The sequence below is a fragment of the Adiantum capillus-veneris genome, chromosome 13, assembly GCF_014529385.1.
Source record: "Adiantum capillus-veneris isolate H3 chromosome 13, ASM1452938v2, whole genome shotgun sequence".
In the NCBI taxonomy this organism is placed as follows: domain Eukaryota; kingdom Viridiplantae; phylum Streptophyta; class Polypodiopsida; order Polypodiales; family Pteridaceae; genus Adiantum; species Adiantum capillus-veneris.
The window spans coordinates 148,175,907-148,198,823 of NC_140943.1; the positions used below are offsets into that span (position 1 = coordinate 148,175,907).

The 22,917-nt window shown below is 41.3% G+C and overlaps 1 pseudogene; it reads left to right on the forward strand.

The window, feature by feature from the left end:
* Positions 1-334: 334 nt before the first annotated feature.
* Positions 335-21,923, forward strand: LOC147445057 (putative protein phosphatase 2C 50; annotated as a pseudogene).
* Positions 21,924-22,917: the final 994 nt, after the last annotated feature.

Here is a 22,917-nt window from a genome sequence, read left to right on the forward strand (position 1 = left end):
TTTGAGTCATGATGCATTGTTAGCTCTTGATGAGTGTTGCGCCCATAATTGGATAATGGACTCAGGTGCTAGCTTTCATGTGACTCCTCATAAGGAGTGGTTTTCTACATATCATGCCACACATGGTACAATGAAGTTGGGGAATTCTTATGAGCTTGATATATAAGGTATTGGGGCCATAAAACTTTCGATGCGTAATGGCATTGAGTTTATGTTGTAGAATGTCATACATGTACCCAAATTGACAAAGAGTTTGATGTATGTTGGGCAATAGAAGGATTTGGGTTACACTACCATTTGTGGACATGGTTCTTGGATCATCAAGAAAGGAAATATGGTCATGGTTAAAGGCGAGAAATCTGGCTCATTGTATTCACTCTATGTCTCTTCAACGAAAGAGAAATCTATTTATGTGACCAAGCTACCATCTAAAGATTTGTGGCATAGACGGCTTGGACATATGAGTCAAAAAGGAATGAAGGTACTACAACATTTTGGTTATATCCCTGTGTTACATTACTCAAATTTTACTTTATGTGAGTATTGCATTTTATGGAAAACAGACTAGGTTGACCTCAACGCCTTTAGACAAGGAGTTAGGAAGTCCTCTAGATCTTGTTCATAGCGACTTATGCAGACATATGCTTGTTAATTCTCTAGGAGGGGCACTATACTTCCTAACATTCATAGATTACTCTACTAGGAAGGTGTGGCTTTATTGCTTGAAGCAGAAGAGTGAAGCCTTTAGTGTCTTTCAAGAGTTCTTAACAATGGTCAAAAACCAGTCAGGTAGAAAGCTTAAAGCTTTGCAAACTGATAATGAGGTGAGTATATATCCTATAAATTCAGTAAATGGGGCATTAGAAGACAATTCACGGTGCCTTATACATGTGCTCAAAATGGTGTGGCAAAAAGGATGAATAGAACTATCTAGGAACATGTCACTTCTATGTTGTCTACGACCACTTTACCTCTAAGATTTTTTATTATTTTTTATTATTTTTTATTTTTTTTTTGGGGGGGGGGGGGGGGGGGGGGAGCTGTTATGACGGCTGTTTACTTAATAAACCGGTCACCTAGTACACCGTTGAAGTATAAGATTCCATAGGAGATGTGGACGGGCAAAGAACCTAATTACGATCGATTATGTGTATTTGGGTGTGAGACATTCTCTCATGTGTCCAAAGATCTTTGACAAAGTCTGGATCCCAAATCACACATCACTGCTTGTACACAAGGAGGTTGAATGATGGTTCCCTCATCATTCTAATCTTGTACGTGGATGATATGCTTATAGCCGAGAAGTCCAAAGATGAGATTGCACTTCTCAAGAATGTCTTAAGCACGCAGCTTGCCATAAAAGATTTGGGTGATGTACATCATTTTCTTAGTATGCGTATCAAGAGAGAGTGTAAGCATGGAATACTTGAACTATCATAGGAAGAGTATATTCACAAGGTCTTGCAATGTTTTAACATGCAAGGGGGGAAGGCATTCAGTACCCCAATGGTTGCATATATAAAACTTAGCAAGAATGATTGTCCCAAATTGAACGTTGGAAAGGCAGAGATAGAAACGGTGCCATATTCTTTGACAGTTGGCAGTCTCATGTTCGCCATGGTTAGCACGCAACCAAATATTGCATTTGCAGTGGGAGTGGTCAACATGTATACGGAAAATCCAGGTAGAAAGCATTGGGAAGTAGTGAAGCATATCTTGAGATACATCAAGGGTTCAATCAGCAAGTACTTACGCTTTGGGAACAGTGATGCATCCATAGTTGGATACACTGATTCTGATTATGAGGGTTGTGTGGACACTAGGAGATCCATATCTGGCTACATTTTCTTATTTGCTGGAGTGGTAGTCTCTTGGAGATCATGCCTCCAAAATTGCATTTCGTCTTCCACCACTGAGACTCAGTATGTTGCAGTTTCCAGTGCTAGCAAGGAAGGTGTGTGGTTATCTCGTCTAATGTGAGACCTTGGTATACACTAGACTCCAATGTTACATTGTGATAGTCAGACTAGGATTGCGTTAGCAAAGAACCCCATGTTTCATTACAAATCAAAACACATAGAGGTTAGGTATCATGTGATACATGATATTTTGGCTAGCAAACACATTGAGTTAGCCAAATTCCACATGAATGACAACCCAACAGATGCTTTAACAAAGAGCCTATCCTCAGAGTGGTTTACACATTGCATAGAGATGATGGGCATAGGGTGAAGCGATGGTCGTGCTTCACACTTGTATAGTTGTACATACTAACCCTTACACTTATAGACACTTGGGCCACGTTTGCCTTCAAGTGGAGATTGTTGGGTTTCAGGCCAAGTGGCTGGCCAACCGCCCATCTACTAACCCTTATCTTATTCTTTCTTAAACAAAAGAATAAGGGGTAGTGAGTAGTTACTCACTTAGAATTCCATCAAGAGAAAGCTCTCCTTCTTCTTAACCTCCTTCATTGCACACACGCTCCGGACTCTTCATCTATGAGTCTCAGACAGTGTTTGGGAAAAGTGTGCCTCAACTTAGCTTTGAGCCGGTTGAAAAATAAAAATAGCTAGTTGAAGGGAGGGGAAGGAGGAAATCCGCCTGAAAATTTAAGAAAATAGTGTAAAATTATAAAAAACAATGATTATTTTGAAATTTTCCTCTTTGAATCTACCCTAGAGGGAATTTTGTATGTTTGTGAACGAATAAACCACAAAATCAATGTGTATGTAGTGTTTAATGGGAGACCTTGATATACACTAGACTCCAATGTCAAACAAGAAAAGCAACAAAAAGTCAAAACAAAAAACACTATATACACATTGATTTTGTGGTTTATTGGTGTTTGTCTCTCCCTCCTATTAAGACTCTTCTGGGATGACAATGAGTTAAGGGTGGGGTGCATGCATGGGTGTTAAAAAAGTGCTTGTGTAAGGCTTTGTAATGTGTTCCTATTATGCGAATAATGTCAATGCATGGGGTAATATTATGCAATGCAAGAAGAGGATCTTGAATGATGAGCTCGTGGGCTTTCCTTAGTGATACTTCTTTGCTAGGGTCCTATAAAAACAATTTTTGCAAGTCTATAGCCTGTTCTTTGATGTAGAATTGATTTCATAGTTCATTGTGGCATTGAAGTTTACCTTTCCACATTTGGTTAACTGTTTGAGCCTGTGATTGTTCTTGCAAGGGTGGTATCTGGAGTTTGGGTCACCAAAATCCATTTTTGTATTGAAGGTTGTGGTGAACTTTTAAACGGTTGTGGATGCTGAAGATTTCAAGGTTTGTGAGGTGGGTTGCAATGTTGGATTGATTTCAATTTGTTTTTGGGAATCCAAATAGCCGTATAGGATGTTTGAAGCATCTTTTGGGTAACCAAATTTTCCTAATTCCTTGCATAATTGAGGTTGTGGGTTGGGGTTGTTGTGGAATTGACTAAGTCTATTTGACTTGTGGTACTGGCCATTTGTAGTCTATTGTTGCCAAGGGAACTTCATTTGTTTGGCCATTGCTGATAGGATTCAATGAACCACATGGGTGTAACTTTGTAGGTGCACATCCAAGGTACTCCAAGAACTATGGTTTCATTGATTTCTTTTCAGCCATGATATGGTATTGATGTGGGCATCAATGTTCTTCAACAATGACGCTGACATTAGAGTAGCCCATACTTACCATAAAGCATTGATTTGCAGCTTTGGAAGTGAGGTGTTGTTTGGTGAGGGGTGCGGTGGTCATCTTTCAAAAGGTAGTGCAATTCATCACATTTATTCTCGCCCCTATGTCAACTAATGAATGTTCAAAGGTTCCATTTGAAAGTTTCACATTAATGCATATATTCATTCTCCCTAGCCATTCTGTTGTGATGATTGAATCATCTGAATTGGTGGTAGTGATAGCCCTTGTGTGATTCCTTCATATGCCCAAGCCTTCCTTTTGAGGATTTTGAGCCTGGCTTCCTCTTTGGCTTCTTGAATTTGCAGCAACTAATTCATCTTTGTTGGCAGGCTCCATGTGCTTGTGTGAGCATTGCTAGGGTGAAAGATAAGTGATACTTCTTGAGTTTCCATCCACTAATCCAATTAGATATTTCTTCCTAAGCTAGTGTAACAAGTTTGATGACACCACTAGATGATATGTCATAAATCAGTGATGGTCCATTGCTATGATTTTTCAATGGAGGGCATAATTACCCACTAAAAAATCTTTGCTTTTGATATTTTGGTCATGTTTTTTTAACATATATACTTGCAACTATTTGTAATCATGTCCCATCAAGGGTTTCACATTGATCAAGTCGTTTGCTACATAAGCATAAGATTTGTTTTATGCTTAATTGGAAGATAGATTTTCTTTTCTCAATCTCTTGTGGACAGTACCCCATAAGTTCATTTCCTTGAGCTAAAAGAGGAATTAGCCATTCACTTCATTTTGACACCATTTTGATGTTAAACAGATAGGAGTTGGGTAGGCCACAATATTGATAGGAGTTGGGCAGGTCATCATCTATGCCTTCAGGTGCTCCACCATACAACATCCTTGTATGAGCAAAGAGTTCTGATCAAAAAACAACTTGCTACCCACTGCACAGTCAAAAATTTGGACCCAGGCTCCTTGGAGAACCGCTTTATAAACTCATCGAATGAGCGACCCACTTAGCCCAATCAAAACCTTGATTAAACTCACTAATAAATGTATTTAGGTCTCTGAGATCACTTTGTGACTGTGAGTTATTAACAGTTCCATGTACGGGTTTACCTACGCATGTAGGGGTGCTACCAAGGGAGAGTACCATATGACGTCATGAGTTGGATGAGTTGTTGATATATGATTTATGGATTGTTTTGGTGAGTTGATTTCAAGTATTTCATGTCCACAAACTTATAAGTGGGTATATGGTTAGCCAACTCGAACCATACGGGCAGATATGAATAAAGTGGCTATTTTTTCGTGTTACCATTTGTTGCATGAGTCTCATATCGGCAAATTGATGTGATAAGGTGTTAGACTATATTATAGGTTGAGCTTGATGCATTGGTTTGAGGTCAAATACTTTCATTTGAGTGTTGCTTATACATGCACCCAGATATAGCAAAAAGTTTTTTTTCACATATATGTGATATTATGGATTATGGTTGATAAAAGTGATGGGGCTGTTTTACATCATGTTTATGTTGATGAAATGATGTCATGTGATGTATGGAACCTCACAGATGGATGTGGACACCTAATGTGCATGTGTATGTTGCTTCCACCCTTCAAGGTCAAAAAAACTAGTCTATGTACTAAGGGGTGAGGTGCGGTCATAGTGCATCACTTATGTATGGTTCAACATTGTCAAATTTTGATTTTGATATCATGATTAGTCACTGGTCGGATATCTTTTATGCATAAAAATTTCATGTCATAAGTGCCAAGTGTGTGGGCTCAGTTGACTACAATGGATATGTAAAACTCCAAGTGTGGAAGTTGGTTCAGTATGGAATATGGTCTATGGTCAAGGACTGAGATCCCTCATGGATTATGGTTGTGCTTTTGATTGTGGAAGCCAGTGTGGCTCTTGGATCTTTTTTTTTGGATATGGTTGTGCTGTCGAAAATGTTGTCAAAATCTTTGCAACTATGTTATGTTCTAAAGTGGTTTTGCAGGATTAGATGTGCATCACCCTAAATTGGGTGGAGTGCTCACCCATGTGATTTGATTGGATTATGGTTTATGGTTTGGATTGGAACATGAAGTGGTTTTCATGGTTTATAGTGAGCGTGTAAGGGTAGAGACAATCTAACTGCTTGGAAAAGTTAGTTTGTGCATATGGAAGATGTTATTGTGATTGAACTCATGTGTTATGTTTCTCAAGGCAGCGTCGCTACAAGACTAGGATCACCTATATCACTTAGCTTAGACAAAAGGGTGAATGACCTGGGGCTTGTTGGATTGGGGGTGTTTTCTATGTCTACTTTTTTGTTAGGCTCATCTACATGGTTAGTGCGTTGGGGGCTGAATGACCTACACAGCTAACATGTCGGGGATCTTTCCTTTGCTTTCCTAAAAAGCCGATGTTGGGCATGGAAGAGGCGTGGTGCCTAAGCTGGTATGGTTGGTGTTGATACCCTACCACCTACTGGTATTTGGGATCCTTTCGGAGCTTGGGTTCATGGAGGGAGGTGAAGCGGCCTCAGCCTATGTCTGGCTTAGGTAGGTTGGAGGTGTTTTTGCTGGCTCTTGGCGAACTGAAATTCTCTCTTTTTTCCATAGTAGAGCGAAAGTGGATGTTTGGATCGATCGATGCCTACACAGGGTCCGATGCTCTGCTAGTCATTTTATATTTTTGATGTATTGGTACATCCAAATTTTGTTATTACATTAATACATGGTTGCCTGTTTCATTTAGATGATTTAAAGATTTTTTTGGTCATTCTCATGTGTCTTTATGCACTCTATTTCACCCTCCACTATTCTCTCTCTCTCTCTCTCTCTCTCTCTCTCTCTCTCTCTCTCTTCCTCTTCCCGCAATGCGGTGTACACTCATATTCACCCTCCACATTGTTATTTTCTTAAGTACGCTTTCATTCATATCACCCATTCAAAGGTAGCACTCTAGGTACCTCTAGATGCAGTCTCGCTCATGGCCTAAACTCCATGCTACGTCAAGTGCAGTGTGGCTCATGGCCTAAAATCCATGCTACGTCAAGTGCTGAGAATGCAAACGCTTCTACAACTCTGACGCATATTGAAATTTTTCTAAAAGTATAAATTGTGTATTTTGTGCATAGACCCCTGGGGAGAGGTATTTCTTACCTGGTATCAGAGCCTAAGGTTTTGGGGATAGCATGAAGTCGGATACTAGTTGAGTTTGTCATGCATCATGCCTCATTCATGCTTGTTGTTTGAGAAAGAATATTGTATTCACAATGCATCTATGAGTGACATTGATTGGTGATACTGATTTGACTTGTCTTCTTGTATTGGTTTATGTGGTCTTGGATTATGATGAAGTGATTGAAGTGTTCTACAAGTGTATTAAGAATTCTTTGAACGTTTGTTTTGTAGAAACAAATGGCTCCTAAGGTCACATTTGAATGCTTTAGTAAGGGGAACGAGGTTTTGGCCAAAGTATTCAACAATATGGCAATGCGGTTACCAAGGGATGTGAGGGAACTTTTTTATCTAGAGATCGGGTCTAAAGTCTTTGCAATGCCAGGAACCACGACTTGTTGGAAGAGTGTTGACTGTAGCTACTTTACTTTTCATCAAGAACCCTTTTGTCAAATCTTTATCTATATTGATGATAGTCCAAGGGATTGGTTTGCCAACCTCAAGCTACTTCAACTTAGGATGTGGCTAGGCCTAGAGGATATGTACTACTACTTGGAAATGCATTCACAAATGCTCAAGATTGTTGAGGTTTCCAAGAAGTTTGATGTACTTGCAACTATCATAGGAAAAGGAAAGCTAGAAGATAACTATACACCGTGTTATCGTATGGGAGGTCTAAGAGAATACCCAGTTATGAGAGTTAAAAGATTATTTATAGAGCTAGCTCCAAAGCATCAATAATATTGTAAGAAACCATAAAAGTCAAGTAAATACCTTACAATTAATTTTGGTATACATGTGTACTAAGTCTTCTCTCTCCTTGTCTTGTTTTTAGATGGAACTTCTTAACCGTTTAAATGAACTCCCAAGTGACTTTGCACAAAATGTCTTTTTCAATTGTGTGGTTGGATTCAATGTTCATTGGGGAGTTGAATTGGTTTGAGCTTTGAAGGGGATTAGAGATTATCTTGTTCCAAACACCTATGTAGCATGTGAATTGTACATCGAAGCACAATTTGAACATCGAACCCCAAGTGCCTGATAGGTACATAGTCGGCCAACATTTATGGGTCAAGGAGAAGATTCAGGAGGGCGATGTCAAAGTACATGGATATATTCTTTATCTTAACCTTTGCTCACTCTTGGATATACCAAACCATGAGATCATCCTTAGTAAGAAGGCACTCATGCTCAACCAATGATATGGCTTCTGTGAGAAAGTCATAAGCCGGGTCTGGAAGAAGTCGAACAACGGCAATCGATTTTATTATGTACCTCAAGACTGTTTTAGTAAAGTTTATGGACCTATCCTTAAGTTCAATCCTCACAATGTCAATATCATTTTCAATGACTATAAGAAGCGTAGATGTGTTTGGGATTTTGCTCAAGCATATCCAATGGTGGTGAACTCGAGTAGGTATTTCTATAGACAAGATTTCAATGAATAACATGCCCATGTAAATTGCTTTCATGCATTACCACCAGCAGATGTCTCTCAAGGGGAAGAGTGGTATGAGAAAGAGGATGTAAATCTCACTGCACAAGTTGAAGTTCTAAACTTTGAAGAGATGTAAGTACATACAAGGGTAGAACCTTGAGGAACCAATAATTGGCTCATTGGACCTTTTTCAATTTACACACCTTTCTTCAAAGTAGCATGTAACCTTTGATTGTTTATAATGGGAAAATTTCTATTTTGATATGATTCAAATTGTCCTAAGGTCATAATCTTTGAGTTCTAACATATGTTCTATCAGTTCTAACTATCTTGAATGATGGGTGTGTGTGTGTGTGTGTGTAGATGACTGACATTCTACCTCAAGTGATATGGGTGAATATACTCTCTCATCTTATGGTGGAAGAGCATCTTCAGATGGGAGTGGAAGTGCAATGACTTATCACGACCATGCGAGATGGAGCAAAGAAGGAGAGGTTACTATCAACGGATTATATTGTTCCAAATACATTCCGAGCATGGTGCTATAACATTGCGGGAAACCCAAAATTCAGCTCACCTAGACATAAATATTCACCTGTGGGGAGTATCAAATGGGTGGAATCCAAGCTAAGGAAAGAAATCATTGTTAGTAACCAGCTGTTGTATATAAATTCCCATGAACTTACCTTGAGACCAACAAAGGAAACACAGATAGCTCGGTGTATATGTCCCTTAGTAATGGCAATGAGATGCTTCAATATTGTCATGTTTAATGTATGGGTCAGAAATGTTTAACCAATTCCTGAAAGTTAACCTTTGACTTGTTTGGGAAATCCATAATCCATAATCCATAATCCATAACCCACACAATAAAGATCTTATACAATGTCTATAATCAATCCCAATGCTTAACAGATTGTGCAAGCATACAAAGCACTGATGGATGGAATACACCAGACAAGTTTCCCAAGGACTCTACTTATTCTGATGACTACTTAGATTGAAATGGCTCACAGCGAAATAAGAGTACCTATGACCAACCATTCACTCATGCAAGAGTGGTTCGACTCTCATGCCAAAAAAGAGATGTTTTAGCCAAAGATTAAGAAGGATTATTGGGACATCCCATTAGAAATACCTCCAGAGTGGGACCACTATAATCCATTAGTCGAAGGATGTCACAATGGTTATTACAAAGTACATTACGTTAGATCCATTAGGACTTATTAAAGGCTTTTAAGACACATTGTAGATTTTTGAACCTCAAAATTTTTGCAATGTAGAATTGATTCAATTCATTTTTTATTCTTTCTTCTACTCTCTTGTCTATTTTATTTCACTAAGAGGGACTTTGAGCAGAGTAGGATATGTTGTATTAAGAATGATCTTGGTTGATATGGTGCGATAAGTTACCATGTCTCCTAGAGGAAAAGTGGTGGATGCAAATGCCAATGTGCCAATTGCAACTCAACAAACAATCATTAATAGAGACATCAATGCTATGCTCTACAAGTCTCAACCTGGAAACTTTAGCGGGAAAGGAAAATATGTAGGCAAGGTTTCTTGAAGATTGGATTTGTTGGAATTAGGGTTGCAAGAAAACACACACCTTGGAGAAGACAAAGGAAGCTCAAGGCACACAATAGAGAGTGTGCTACTTAGTGTGAAATTGAAAGATAGATAGCCCTAGAATGAATGGGTTTTATACAATGCACGGGGGAAAAAAACCTCCTAGAGAGGGAAAAAATGCCCCGACGGTCCTAAGTGTGTTCACACACATCACTACCACATGTATATGGTAACAAATCCCCCCTACAGTGATGCGGTGAATGAAAGCTGGCACATGAGTAAAGGGAAGTGCCATGCCTTGAGGACATGATCAGTCCACAAAGGAGAGTAAGCCCAAAGCTTTGCGGAAAGCTTTGAACTTCTCACAAGACAATGCCTTTGTGAAAAGACCTGCAAGGTTGTCCTGTGTTGGCACATAAGTCAAGCTTATCTCTCTTGCTGAGAGCCTCTCTCTGAGATAGTGGTAATGCACCTCAAAGTGCTTTATGCGAGCATGAAAAATTGGGTTCCTCGCAACTACCAATGCACTATGACTGTCACTGTAGATAGTGTTGGCAGTGTCCTGTCCAACACCCAAATCAGCCATAAGGCGTCTAAGCCATACACACTCAATTGTAGCTGTGAAGACTGCCCTGTACTCAACCTCACAACTAGAAGTGGCCACACTAGGTTGCTTCTTGCTCAACCATGATATACATGAACTGCCAAGCATGAAACAAAAACCAATTGTGGACACTCGTGTGTCAAAACAACCAACCCAAATTGAGTCCGAAAAAGCATGTAAGTCTGGTGGCAATGATCCTCCTTGGGATAAAACAAGCCAAGATGTCAAGTGCCACTCAACTAGCGGGAAATTCTTTTGACAGCCTGTCAATGCTTAGACCCTGGGCTATGCATAAATCTGCTGATCTATGAAACTGCAAACTGAATATCCGGCCTCGTGTTGCATACATAAATGAGGCAGCCAATAGCAATTTGGTAAAGAGTGACATCAGCAGGATCACCAGCATCATGTAGACTCTTCAAACCTGTTTCCATGGGAGTGGCAATAGGTTTGCAATCCTGTCCAAACTTACATAGCAATGTCTCTATGTAACTTTTCTGACACAAGGCAATACCACCATCACTCTGCTTAAACTGTATACCCAAGTAATGATGCAACAACCCAAAATCTTTCATCTTGAAAGTAGCATTCAAATCATTCTTAAATTCAACAATATGTGCCTCGTTGGACCAGCGGTCAACAAATCATCCACATAAAGAACAACAATGAGAAGTACATCGCCCTCATGCTTGATATACAATGTGCTTTCTATTGGATTGTTACGAAAGCCTCGTTTGACCAAATGAGTGTCAGCTTTCTCATACCAAGCACGAGGAGATTGCTTCAACCCATACAAAGCCTTCTTACATCTACACACTTTGTCCTCTTGTCCTTTCTTGACAAAACCGCGAGGCTGCGTTACATAAACTTCCTCAAATATGTCACCATTCAAGAAAGTAGTAACAATGTCTGACTGATGTACATCCCAACCAAAATGAGCTGCCAATGCACATAGAAAACAAATAATAGTCATACGACAAGTGGGAGCAAAAGTTTCTTCATAATCTATGCCTTTTTACTGCGCATAGACTTTTGCAAGTCAAACCTTATGGCGATCAACCTCACCATCCGGCTTGCATTTCAACTTGTAAACCCATTTTGTACCAATGGCCTTTTTGCCACCAGGAGACAAATCATATAAAGTCCATGTGTCATTTTCTATAAGTGCGTCATATTCTGATTGCATGGCAGCCATCCAATTTTTTGAATTCTATGCTTCATCAAAAAGATAGAGGTTCCTCAACATCATGTAAGCTAGACATAGCCAAAGCATAACAATCTGATGCATAAGATGCATGGTGAGAACCTGAATGAGTACGACTAGACAAAGGTGCATCCAATTTACTATCACACAATGTATGCACCAGCCATTTTGGCATACCTCTAGCCTGCTCATTTTCAGCCCTTTCCTCATCAGGTACATCATGTACATCTACATCAGTAATAGGCTGATCTATAACATTTTCTGAAACCCCCATAGGCTGTACATTTGCCTCATTGGAACTTATATTCGTACTTCCACCACTAAAAAGAGGCAACAAAGTGTCATAAATGTCCGTGAGCTTACAATACTGTCTCTAGTACATGACAACAAGGGCTGAATGGAATCCTCCACAAACACAACATCTCGTGAAACCAGAATATGCTTTGTTTGTGGATGATACAACCTGTAACCTTTCCTTTCAGCACTATAACCAACAAAAATACATTTGACAGCCTTATCATCCAATTTTTTGCACTATGTTTGTGCCACCAAAGCATATGCCAAACAGCCAAAAACACGCATGTGCTCAATAGAAGGCTATCATACCATGCTTCATATGGAGTAATAGATTGCAAAGCTTTTGCAGGACACCTGGTTAGTACATAAGTGGCATACATGATGGCCTCAAGCCAAAAAGAATGCGGCAAAGCTTGACTTTTGACAATACATCGTGCCATTTTTGTAAGTGACATGTTTTTCCTCTCAACAACATCATTTTGATGAGGCGTATAAGGTACTGTACATTGGTGTTCTATTCCACGACTACCCAAAAATGCATGAAATTCATGAGACATATACTCCCCCCCTCGATCAGAACGGAGGGTGCCCATAGTACATTTTGAGACATTTTCAGCCATAGCCAAAAATTGTTTGAAGCACATAAAAACTTTGAACTTCACTTTAAGCGAAAATACCCATGCATGCCTGGAGCAATCATCAATGGAAGTTATGAAGTAAAGATAATTTGCCAAGGATGGAGTTTGCATGGGCCCACAAACATTAGTATGCACAAGCTACAACCTGCATGTAGTCCTAACTGAATCATCCTTTGGAAACTTAGAACGCTGCATCTTACCCAAAATACAGCCTTCACAAATGTGTTTGACAGGTGCTTCAAGAGGCAGCAAAGAAGCAACCATATCAAATTTCTCCAAACACAGCAAACTGTCAAAATTCAGATGCCTAAAATGTGCATGCCACAATTTGCATCTGAAACAGCCCTTGAATTTGCAACTGCATTTGCAAAATTTTATCCACACTTGTCATACAAAGTGAGCTTATATAGCCCACAGCACAAAATGCCAGATGCAACAATTTCATCACCAAAACTGAGATCACGAACTTTACATCTATCATCCACAAATTTGACTACAAGTCCAAGTCTAGCAAGTGTAGATACAGACAAAAGATTCTTCTTGACCCAAGGTACATAAAGTGCATCAACAAGTGTGAAAGAACTGCCATTTGCAGTAGTAAGCACAATCTTTCCAACTCCTTGAACTTGATAAGAGGCATTGTTGGCACAAGTGACTGAATTCCCATGAGGGACACACTCAAGAGAGGTGAACAATTCATGATGTGAGGTAATGTGCTTTGTAGCACCACTATCGAAATACCACACATGTGAATCTGCAGCAACTGACATGCATGCATCATGAACAACACGATTGTAAGTGCACTCTGCACTAAAAGCCCATTTTGCATGAACATCAACATCACATTTCCCTTTCATAGAAGAATCAACAATGGTTGCATTTGTAGTGGAACCAGCATTGCAGTGGAACCACCCTCTTTCTTCTTTGCCTCTTTGGCCTTCAACTTAGGACACTGCTTGATCAAGTGATCGTTACCTTTACAATAATGGGGCAACGCATCTTCTTTTTTCCCTTATCACCAAAATTTCCAGACAAACTGTTGCCAGCAGAAGCATTAGGAACATGTGATTTTCTACTCGCAAAAAAACCATACGAAGTGACTACATTGTTGTTACCACCCTTTCTTTGAGAAGCAATAAAAGCCTGTTCAACTGCATGTTGTCTAGTCCTAGTTTTTTTTTTGGAAAGTGAACAATGTGCACAATGCATCGAACTTGACAACTTCAGGATTTCCTTGGGTCATAAGTCTCTAAGTACTAGTAAAAGTCTGGTAAGAGTCTGGCAAGGCATCAAGAACAATCTGCACAAGGGAATTGTTTGAAATGACTTCACCTGCAAAAATAAGTTGCTCATTGATATCCTTGAGACCAGCAAGGAAAGTGTCCATATCATCTTCCTCATGCATAACTCTTCGATTCCATCTCTTTACGCAGCATGCAATTTTTGCCTCATTGCGGCTTGCATAAAGACCAGCTAGAATATTCCAAGCGTGTTTTGCAGATTTTGATGAACTAATGTGAGGAGTAATTGTGTGCTTCACACACAATGCATGAGCCTATGCATCCTTTACATCCCAACGAGCTTATTCTATCGTAGTCAAAACAACTCTAACAACAACAAGACTTGCAACATCCTCAACATCGCCTACATCCTCAGAACCAAGACGTACATCAATGCCCTACACAATATTCTAGATGCCCTTTGACAAAAGAACATGTTGCATCATGTAAGCCCACTTAGGGTAATTGTCCCCATCCAATATGTCCTCAACAGTAAACATCTTGGCCACATTTGTGTTGTTGTCAGCCATGGAAAATGCTTGCACCTGATGTGAAAACTATCAGAGATGAGGAGAAACTGATTGAAACCAGCACGTGCTATATAGCACAACCCGCAATAGACTGTATGGGACATGTTATGCAATAATTAGCGCTGACAAAAATACTGCACAAAAAATGACAAAATTGCATGTGCAGACCTGGCTGTAGTGGAAACGGAGGTCGAAATGAGCTCGAATCAGAAATTTGAGTAGACTGGCCTCTACGAGCAATCCCAAAAAAATTGTCAACCTACAAACACTCACCAAAGCTCACTGAAATTGGAGAAACTGAGCAAGTGTGTGTTGGAGCAGTTGGCGACTAAGCCCGGGAGGACGCAACCTGCTCTGATACCAATTGTTGGAATTAGTGTTGCAGGAAAACACACACATCTTGGAGAAGATGAAGAAGCTCAAGGCACACAATAGAGAGTGTGCTACTTAGTGTGCAATGGAAAGATAGATTGCCCTAGAATGAATGGACGTATATATAATGCACGAGGGAAAAAAAACCTCCTAGAGAGGGAAAAAATGCCTCGACGGTCCTAAGTGTGTTCACACACATCACTACCACATGTATATGGTAAGAGGATTGAGCGTATGGATGATTACTTTGATTTGGCTCATTCATCTACAAAGAGCAAAGCTATCATTTCTAAGTTGAAACTAGAAAAGATGGCCAAGCATTGGTGGAGCGACCATTGTACTGAGAATGATGTTGACCCTAATGCAACAACTTGGGATTATATGAAGACTCAATTGAAGAAGAATTATCAGAACAAAGTATGTCATCCGGACTGCATGAATGAGTTTTTTTATTGTGTTGGGGTATAGGCGCATGTGCCTTGCCTGGCCGCCCAGAGTCTGGGCGCCCACTGACTTGTATACCTTATACATAGCATAAGTGTATAGGGGGCTGCTCACACTTTGAGTCTCCCCACCCACATCGTGTGTGTCTCCTTCTCTCTCTCTCTCACTCTCCGTCTGTGGTGCTCCCCGATCCCCTTCAATTGGTATCAGAGCTATGGTGACCGCGGAGAGCACGACGGCTTTGAGAGCTTCGAGGCGATAGCTCGCTCGCTCTCGACGGTGGAGTTCGGTCGCGGAGTTTCACGGAGAGCGATTTTAGCTTGAGGAGCATTGTCTTTGGAGCTTAGGAGCTTGGTGTGGTCAAGCTTGGTCGAGGAGGCGGTTGTAGCTTCCTTGGTGAGAGGAGCTTTTGAGCTCAGTGGAGCTCTTTAGAGAAGTGCTCGGCGGAGGAGAGCTTGACATTCGAGTGCTTGGATGCTGTTGTGGCAGAGCTCTTGTGTTGGAGCTTGCATTGAGAGGACATTGCATCACGCAGAGTGGAGCAGAAGCAGGTTCAAGACTGTGTGCAGCTCGTTTTTGCCATTTTCGGGCTCTAAAACGCAGTTTTTTGCGTAGTTCCGTCATACAGAGTCAGATCTACATAATCCAGAAGTCTAGGTCAGGGTTTTGGCACGCTCCGGACGCGATGGTGATGTCTATTTGCTGAAATTATGCTTTGAATTACAGCAGGTACAGCAGCAAGTTTATTTGTGCACTTTCGGGTTTCAAAAACACTGTTTTTGGCATAGCTTTCACACCCGGACTCGGATACATATGATCCAGGAGTCTACCTTGGGGTTTTGGCACGCTCCGGACGCACTTGTCATATCAGAATTGTAAAATTCTGAATGCTGAATTTTCTGCAGCAGCAGTTGTTTATTGTGTGTCGAGGATTCCACACATGGTTTGCTCTCAGATGTGAGAGTGATATTTGCTGCAAGTTTCCTCACAGGTGGGAGGATACGATGTATGCCTTATGTGGTTTGATGCTCAAGGAGACTAATGTGATTGCATTTTGAGCTCGGCAATGTATGCTTCGAGCATGTTTTTTGGCAGTCACAGGTAGAGCAGATATTTGTGTACTAGATTTGCAGGTGTTTGCAATGATGTATGCAAAGTGTGGAGATTGGTGCATGCATTTGGAGTACGGTTTGATGCGCTTTGGTTGCTCATGGTTTTGAGCGTGCAGTCAGTTTGGTTACTGGTTTTGTGGCCGTTTTACTGACGAAACTCTGGCGAAATTTTCCCAGGAAGTTTATGCGCATCATTTATGCGATCTAGGTAGAGATTGCGGGTTGCACTCAACATTTGCGTGCGGTGTTCTCTGCAGGTGGGAGATTGGTGCGTGTGTATGCATCGATACCGCACAGTGTGGGCTTGGTGATTAGCTCACGGGTTTGACAGGCGTACAGTTATCTTGGCACACTCACAGGAGTGAGTATTGTGATGTATGCTTGTCTGGCTACGAGCTAGGTAGCCGGATTCGAGCACTAATGGCTTGAGGTTTTTCAGCAGGTTTCAGCTACAGGTTTACAAGTTTACAGGCAGGTTTGAGGGCTTATTTGGGCACTGAATTTTCAGCCATTGTTTCCTCTTTGCAGGTGTCCATGTATGACTCAGTTGTAGGCTGATCTGGGACACGTTTGTGACTTGTTTATGCAGTTGTTTAAGAGCTGAATTTTGGGGCTGTTTTGGGGTTGATTTGCAGCCATATTTTACAGCCATATTTGCAGACTTTTGTTGATGCGATTCGAGCCAGTTTAGGGCTGATTTGGTTGACATTTGCTACTCATTGTTGGTTGCTCTTTTGCGAGCATTATGGCTGATTTTTCATTTGACTTCCAGCGTTATGGTCTAACACAGTTTGATGGTGCAGATTTTGTTGCTTGGAAGGAGCATATGCTTGTTGCATTGGCGGATTTGGGGCAGGATAAACCCTTGCATGGTTTATCGGCGAAGCCCAAGTCTATGCGTGATGATGATTGGCAGGATCTTGATGAGTTAGCAATGTCTACGATTTGTTTGCATCTGGTTGAGTCTGTTTACTGGCAGGTCTCGAGGGAGACTATAACTCATGCTTTATGGCAGAGTTTACATGCTATGTACGCGACATCCATGTCTACAGGGGAGTCTAGTCCCACTTCTATGTCCATGGGAGAGATTGGTCCCACACGCAAGTCTCGACGGCATAGAGACTTGACATGTTGGCATTGTGGACATAGAGGGCACATTAGGCGTCGATGTTTCAGGCGTTTGAGACAACGGAGGCGACAGATGCGTGATGTAGATTTGGGCATGACAGATGCTAGTGAGATCAGTACGGTGGTTACTGAGTATGATTGTGACAGCGATGTCACATTTACATCTAGCTTGTCTTCAGACGATCTTATGTCTACGGATTGCATATCGGATTGCACATTGCCTTCACATTGGTTACTAGATTCAGATGCTACTTTCCATGTCACGTCGCATCGTGAGTGGTTTAGCACGTTTTCTAGTGGGAGACTTGGTTGTGTGCACATGGCTAATGGTGTTGTGTATGACATTGAGAGTGCAGGAGACGTATGTTTATCCTTGCCCATTGGTATGAGATTTAACCTGCGTCATGTGCGTTATGTGCCAGATCTGAGACAGGATTTGATCTCAGTTAGACAGTTACGGTATAGTGGATGTCGGGTATCGCTTCTTGAGCGATCTTTTGCGTTGCATTTGGGTTTGCTAGTGATTGCGAGAGGTTCCAGGAGTGGTACAGGTTACCCATTGCATGTGGATCACGCGAGAGACGGTGTTGTCTCTGTGATCATGCAGCCAGGTAGACAGCGAGAGAGCAGGCGAGTCTCTTTTGCTTGTGGATTGCAGGATGCTTTGCATGGAGTGCAGAGTAGTGAGCTCGTTGTGCACACAGTTGGGGCACGACTTGAGCAGTCACACAGAGAGGTGACAGAGTCAGACATGCATGCTTTGCTAGTGACTGAGCAAAGCAGAGAGTCAGTTGTGCGAGATACTTCTATGCAGAATAGACAGGTAGAGCGGTCTTGCTCTAGTGAGTCACGACAGGAGGACGTTGTGCAAGAGTCTATGCATACGGAGTTAGAGCATGAGAGCTCTAGTGAGTCACAGCAGATTGAGTGGTCATGTTTGCAGTGGATGATTGCAGAGGAGGCTGAGATGTCAACGATTATGCAGTCATTCCTTGCTATGCTCGACAGTGAGCATGGGGATATAGTTGTGCAGGATATGTCTTCCAGTAGACACCTAGAGCAGCTGGTTTGCTCTGAGGTTGTACGACAGGTTGATGCGTCTTTTGTGGACAGTCAGGAGATGCATGTGGCTGACATGCCTTGTCAGTCAGAGATGCCTATTGCCAGGGACATATATGTTGATGCATGCTTCGTAGAGCTAGCAGGGCCCGCTAGCATTGCATCGGCATTCGGTGGTCTCATGTATGAGATGCTGATCTTGAGACCGGATATCGCAGCTGCAGTGGGAGCATATGTAGTTGGGATTGTCAGTCGTTTGTTGAATGATGATGGCATAGTGCACGAGGGAGATATGCAGGTATTGCATAGATACTTGCTATACGTGTGCGGTACGTCTGGTGGTGTATGGACTTACACGGGAGCAGGACAGCCGGATGCACAAGATCACAGCCAGCCAGTGGGCATCGGTTGAGAGCGGTTTTCTCTCACCTTTTTTAGTCTTTAGACTAGGTTCCCTTGCTTAAAGGCACAGTCGCCTTTAAGTGGGAGGTTGTTGGGGTATAGGCGCATGTGCCTTGCCTAGCCGCCCAGAGTCTGGGCGCCCACTGACTTGTATACCTTATACATAGCATAAGTGTATAAGGGGCTGCTCACTCTTTGAGTCTCCCCACCCACATCGTGTGTGTCTCCTTCTCTCTCTCTCTCACTCTCCGTCTGTGGTGCTCCCCGATCCCTCCCCACCCACATCGTGTGTGTCTCCTTCTCTCTCTCTCTCACTCTCCGTCTGTGGTGCTCCCCGATCCCCTTCATATTGCACTTAAGGAACTAGAGGCTTGGAGTCATATTATCAACATTTCTTGACTCTTGTCAAATATGCTCCAACAAGAATGACTCAAGAAGTCAAAGTAGCACAGTTTTTGTCAAGATTACATAATCTTATGAAGACTAGACTTTAGAGCCTTCTACTTACTAGCTTGCAGCGGATGTCCTTGATGCAAGCAAACCTATTGAACTCAAGCTATCAAATAGTGAAAAGAAAAAGCCAGAACATGCTCTTGTTTGTGAATTCAAAAGACCTCGTCTTGAGGAGGAACACAGATCTACGGACTCACAACAAAGAAGAAAAAACTTATTATGTATGCAGCCCAGACAAGATCATCTGTGTTACACTTTTCTTGATCCTGACCATCAGGGTCTAATCTATTACAATCGCATTAGCAACACTCCTCCTCCCTCCGTTGTAGCGAAAATCCTCCAATCTATAAATGGCAACGCAATAGGTTTGATCAGTCGGTATCTGAGAGCATCAATCGTCCTTTTAGGTTGCCAAAAAAAAAATTATGTGAATTATAGAGGAGCCTTGGTACATGTGAAATCTTACCAAGTCGGACGGATGAAGTAAAGGCAAGTTTGAGGTGTTATCTCTCTCTCTCTCTCTCTCTCACACACACACACACACACACACACCTTTGAGCTCTGAGTAACTCAATTCAAGAGCAGGTCCAATTAATGATATGGACCACGAGAGTGTTGGAAGAATTGGTAGGTCTCTTGAAGCTCGTAATAGGGTTTTTCCCTTTGCATGCAGACCCATAAGAGTTAAATGATGATGGCGTTGTCGATTCGAGGCTTGCAGGTTATAGGGAGCATGGACAGCTAAATTGTGTGTGTGTGTGTGTGTGTGTGTGTGTGTGTGTGTGTGTGTGTGTGTGTGTGTGTGTGTGTGTGTGTGTGAGAGAGAGAGAGAGAGAGAGAGAGAGAGAGAGAGAGAGAGAGAGAAATTTTATGACCTATGGGATTAAAGATACATGTGATATACTATGTATGGGGTTGATAAGTGATTCTCGATGCTCCAAGATTTTGGTGATGAGAATTGCAATGGAAAGCCCACACTATGGCCATGAGAGGAAGGTGTGTAGATCTACGTCATGGCTAAAAATGTGAGAGAAGCAAGTTCGGATATGCACAAAAGCTGAGCACTCTATTAGTGTGTGGTACTCAGGATCTGGACTGTGCAATGAGCATAATGTGCAGAGTCAATATGATTCAACATTTTTTCTCCTCCACATCCCATCATCCCTTTGCTTCATACCTCTTTTGCTCATGCCATCCTCCTCATATACGTACGCACATAGCCTTTCCACAATAAAGGGGTAAATAGAAGGTTGTCGTGTAAAATGGACTTGATTGTGCAAAGTTAAAAATTTAAAGGGTTGCGTACTACAAATCCTTTTGTGGATCTCTACATAGCACTGCCGATGGGGGCGCCATTGTACTAGTGAGATATCAAGAGTGCAACAATGACACAAAGCAAGAACTTAGAGCTACTTGCATTGAGTGACATTGACAAGGCACTACACTCACTATATATATATATATATATATATAAAAATGTATTACATTGAGTACATGAGCTAATTGTACTCCTTGTCAACATCATTTAGTATGGAGATTAGCGTAGGTGCTCGTTAACATATCTTTAGAAGGGAAGATAGGGCTATTTAGCTATTTTCTTGCAAGATCCATCACAGAGCCGTTTGTTCACCATGCTTCACTCCCTTTCATGGCCCCTCTAAATATGTCTTCCATGGGTCTGCAACAGCTTGAATTTTCCCTGTTGGAAACCATCATTGATATTGATGCAGCTTTTGGGAGAGTTGTTCAGGCACATATTCTCAAAGTGGGATATACGGCTTGTGTTGCCTTGAGAATGCATAATCACGTAATGGTTGCTAATGTGGGGAGATTCAAAAGCATTTCTTTGTTCTTCTTCTTTGAAGTATAGCTTTAGAAGAAGGAAGAGGCTGAAACATTTTGATGATCCTTTCTCTAAGTGTATTGTAGTGCAATCTTATAGAGGTAGTTGGCACTACATTTCAAAAAGGTTCAAAGATTCTACTTTGTTCCCTCATTCTACAGGTTTTATGTAAAAGGGTTGAGCGTAGATCGTAGACCTAATCGTCCAAATGAAAAGGTTTGAAGTGAAACATCTAGTGATTTTGTCACAAATGGATCAGTGCCACATGTTAACGGGCAGCTTGTTGTTTCTCATTCTACTAACATCATTGATTTTAGGAACTATGGAGTTATATCAAAGCCAATGGTTGAGCTTTTGGGTTGGCATCAAGTCTTTGAGCATGATAATTTTTTTATTGCTGCATCTAATGACCTATTTGAGACATTGAGCATAGAAGAGTTTTGCAATTTGGTTCATGCGCATGGGTCAAGAAAGGATTTTAACTAGCACATGGGTCAATTAGAAAAGAATAGTGACACTGTCATTGCACTTCCATGTACCAAAGAAACATCTTTTGGACATCTTTTAATAAGTGGAGCTTCCAATTTGAATACACAAATGCTAGGCAAGGCAAGATAGCTAGTTATGCACATATCTTGGCACACATCTTAGAGGAGATAGCATATCAAGCGCGAAGCCTTGATAACTTGTTAGTAGTGGTCGTTCCATTGAAGACATACACTTTGCATTGGTAGTTCAAGGCACAAGTTACAAGGAATGGTTGTCAAGTAATTTAAAAAGCTACTACCAAGGATGTCACTAAATGACAGTAGAGTCCTTGCAGCTGAGGAGCTTTGTCACATGGTCAAGAGTTTGAAGAAATTTTGGGGCCATGTTTATATGATGGGATCCCTTGCATGGAAGCTTTTTTGGTTCTTAACTTTACTCAAAAAGTTGAGAGGACTTTGGTGTCTTTACATGAGAAGCACTAGGGCACCTTGCTTGCAAAACAGATCCACGTGGCACCTATATATTCTCCCCTCTTGCAAGAAAGAAAAATGTGGTTTGCAAAAGTCTTCTCCCATACAGTCGCATGTGTGGTAAAACTTCAACACCTTTCTCCTTGGTAATCATAGGCATTGGTTGTTGGTTACCCTCTCGATAATGCCTAATGTAAGAGGCACCTGCGATTGAATCATCGAGACTCCTAAACTTGCCTGTCTTGGGGAAACTCACGCTGTTCATGAACTTTCATCAATTTCCAATCCTCATGCTCTATCCTTTTCTCCAACTTCTCTCTCTCTCTCTCTCTCTCTCTCTCTCTCTCTCTCTCTCTCTCTCTCTCTCTCTCTCTCTCTCTCTCTCTCTCCCACACACACACACACACACACAACACACACACACAATTTTCATGCTTGAGGAATGTTCTGCAAGTGTCATAGATTTTCTATCCTAGGAGTACGGAGGAGCCAAAAGAAAACATTGTTGCTTCTCGTTGGTTATATAGCCAACCTCAATGATAAATTTTGAAACCTGCATGGTTTTGCCAATGAGGATCATGGTTTGGATTTTTGCTAGGATGTCTAAAAACTCATGGTGCTACTACCATATGAAAAAGGTCTTGCACAAAACACAAGAGGTTGACACGTGTCATAAAATATAATATCTAACTTTACCAAATGATTTTCTCATATTAAACTGATCATTTAATATGGGAAGATGAAAGGGGAATAAGAGTTAGGATATAGA